Here is a 3,870-nt window from a genome sequence, read left to right on the forward strand (position 1 = left end):
CTGACCATAGTACTGTATTGCATATTTGAAAGTTGCAAAGAGAGTAGATTTTAAAAGTTCTTATCACAAGAAAAAATTGTAACTATGTATGGTGACAGATGTTTAGACTTCTTGTGGTGATTGTTACAATCATCAAATCCTTGTTGTACACTTGAAACTGATGTTCTATGTCAATTATACCTCAATTTAAAAAGTCGCAGTCTCTCAGAAAGGTTTACTTTGGCAAAAGTTATTTTCCTCTCAACTTCTTTGAGAAACTATAAAACCTTCAAAAGATTTCTGGCAAAAAGAAATAACTGAATTTCTTTATTTCTCACCATGAAATTAGTGTCTGTAATCCACAGAATATTATCACTTAAGGAAGGATTTGTTCTTCATGTGGTTTTTGTCTTGCGTATATTTTCAGTTTTCTCTAGGAATTGAGGAAAAAATTGGTAATGGGATATAATGCAAGACTTAGATACTAAGGAAACTCTCTTGGTAAATAGGATATAGGCAGCTATTTCTTATCAGTTATTAAAGCAAACTAAAAATTTAGTTTTTAAATGTTTTGATTTTCTGTGGTATTGTCATGTTAAGAAAGGCTTTTATGTATTAAAAAATACCTCTTTAATGGAAAATTATGATCATATTGAGGCAGTCTTTCTATTAAAATGATCCCAAAGTATATATGAACTATTACATTCCATTACAAGAGCATACGTGTACATGAATTAATTTAAAAGAGTAAAATAAATTCTGTTACATACTCTAGAACTCTCTGTGTTATGGGGTGTATATTTGTGGGGTTTTTTTTTAGAGCTGATGTTTAATAACCCACACAATAAACATAAGAAATCAGCAGCCACAAATTGTAATAAAAACGAAAAAAGATAACAGCTTGTTCCAGTGCATTCTGGCAACGCAGAGGACATTTTCTCTTTTCATATCAGCTAGACTAGCGTTTTTCAGAGCAAGATTCCATTAGCAGCAATGTATGTGGAGGGGGTCAGAGGGGATAGTAGAGAGCAGATAGTACAAGGATGGCCATTGTTTATTTCATATTACAAATTTATTTTCATGTATTACAAAAAATATCACATTTCAGATTTTATTACAACTGAGCTAATATAAATGGTGTTGTCGTCAATTAACTGAGAAAAATTATTAAGGAAATAGAGATGGTAATCACGTATGTCAAAAATGGCAACAATGGAACTGAAATGACTGAATTATGGGAAGTCCTCAGCCAGAGCCACCCCCAGCTGCTGATGTGACCTTCATCCCAGGTATTGGTCTTGCTGTCCCCCACCTGTGAAGGCTTCGTGTTCTAGCTGCAGTGGCCTCTTCACCACAGGTTCTACATCACTTTGCTTTTGTCCTCCACTCCTGGCCTTGGTCTGCCCTGGTCCATCCTTCCTGCAGTGCCTATTCCTGGAGGAGTCCCAGGCCTCCTTTTACTCCTAATAGAGGGGTAAGATAGTCCCTAATGTCATGCTCTGGGATAGTCCCAAATCTCGTTGGAAAGGTTCTTGACTTGGAGCAAGATCACAGATTCTGCCTCCCCAAAGTCAAAATGAATCAGAAACAATTTCAAGAACAAGAAATTCTCTCTCCAACTCTAGATCTGTGGGTGTGTGACAGCATCAGTTCTGGACAAGGATGAAAGCACATGAACTCAGGAGCAGAACCACAAGAAACACCACCAGCAGATGGAAAGAGAGCAAGAGAAAGTGACCTTGATTGAGGCCGTGCTCCCACGTATGCATGGGGCTTCTGTTACCACAAGCTTTTATGGTCTAAGCCAACTTGATGGAGGTGTTTTGTCAAAACTCCATACATTCTTCCGTCCTAGATGCATTCAGGGGCAGGGGAAGGGATAAAAACCCATCCAGCCCAAAACTGAAGCTTGGAGACGATAAAGTATAGTAGACTCAGGCAAGGTAAGAGGATGGCAGGGGAATTACTCACAAGGTACTGGAGCAGAGTGATGGTTGGTCAGAATTGCCCAGCATGAACATAAGCAAGATGAAAAGAATTGCCAAGGGAACTATGGAAATACATAGCAAATGGAAAGAAAGACAGTGAACCCCCTTCAATCTGGAAAAACACCTAGCCTGGTGATCAGAAGCAGTGTTCCCTACATGTGTTGTGCTGTAAGAACATATGGTAGCAAGAATTCAATAAAACAAGGGGTTAATAACAGAGATGATACCAACTTTGGAGTTGGGGTACCAAATCCAGAAAGCATAAAGTGTAAGACTGAAGAACTCGTATTTGACTAAATAGACATTTTTAACTTGAGGCAGCAAAACGTCTACAAATACATATGTAAAAAAAAACACCTACTAATAAAAGTGAAATACAAACAACAAAATGAATATATGTATATATTAATTGTGTGTATATGGAATTGATAAAGGTTAATATATTTACTGTATAAAAAGAGCATTTCTGTATAATAAACGGATCAACACTGTGACCAGAAAACTTATGAAAATTAAAATACCAATGGATAATAAACATATTAACATATGTGACCCTAATTGATTCCAAAATGAAAAATCAAAAAGATACCAACAAACTATTGGCTGTCTCTCAGCTTGTGCAGATTAAAAGTATTAACAGAACTGTGTGCTGGTGAGGGTGTGGGAAAAAACTCTAATGCAAAGGGTTTTTGGTAGGTATTTAAACTGGACCAAACTGCTGGAATGTACCTATTTGTTGACTCAACAGTTCTGCCTGTAAGAATTTATCCCAAAGAAACTCCTAGAAAAGTTAACATGATTGAACATATAAGGGGTATTATGACATCCTGCATACAGCAGTGAAAAGCTGGAAACACCCAAAATGTTCACCAAAAAGGGTCTGTATAAATAAATTATGGTTACTTTGTACAGTGGTAAACCTTATTCATTGATATAAAAGAATTTCCATAACAGATCGTTGAGATTTTTAATAGAAGATTATACATTAGAACATGAAGTAGAACTCGATTTTAATATAAATGTATGTATGGACATAAACATATAGGTATAAAAGTCTTTGCCCAAATAGGAACAGAATTACTTCTTCTACGGCGAATTTCTTATTATATTTGCTTTATTCTTTACTTTAGTTAGTTCTATTTGACATTTATATTTGTAATGAGCATATATACTATTTGTATCATGATACAAAATTATTCTCACACTGAAAAATGATCTGAAAGGAAATGACTGCTGAAATTCTGTGCCACCCCTTAAAAATGTAGTCAAGATAAATAGTCTTAAATAGAAAAATCAATTTTCCCAATAGTATAGAATGTTGTGCATATACAGTAAAGCATGCACACTCACTGTTATGGGGCAGGAGCTGGTCAAATTGGTACAATTTTTTCTAATGAACAACTGAGGGATGCACAGCAACAGCTTCAGTAAAAGTGCACATGATTTGACTCACTTCCAGAGATTAAAGCAAGGGAGTACTTAGTGATATGGGCAAAGGTTTATGTAGAAGGATGTTCATGCATTGTTCTTTTTAAATCACAATTTAAAAATTGAAATAGCATACATGTCCAAAATGGTGGAGTATCTGTGACTATGTCTCCAATAATTCATTCAACAAGTATGTTCTGACTGTCTGCTCTGTGCCAGGCTCTGTGACATGCCCTGGGATCTAGTGGGGAGCAAAACAAACATGTCTGCCTCCTGGAGCCCATAGTCCAGTTACCCTAGTGAGAAAGATAGACAATCAACTCATTCCACAAGTAAGTTAGGTGCTAGTCAAGAAAAGTACAGGGTGTGAATGTGCATATATATGTTTTTATAATAAAACAAAGAATGTAATAAAAAGAACAGTGCAAAACATGTTGTGAACATCTATTTTTAACCTCAGGAAATGATCTGCTTG

This window comes from Rhinolophus sinicus, chromosome 15 (genome assembly GCF_057876585.1).
Source record: "Rhinolophus sinicus isolate RSI-liver-muscle chromosome 15, RSI-T2T, whole genome shotgun sequence".
Classification (NCBI taxonomy): Eukaryota; Metazoa; Chordata; class Mammalia; order Chiroptera; family Rhinolophidae; genus Rhinolophus; species Rhinolophus sinicus.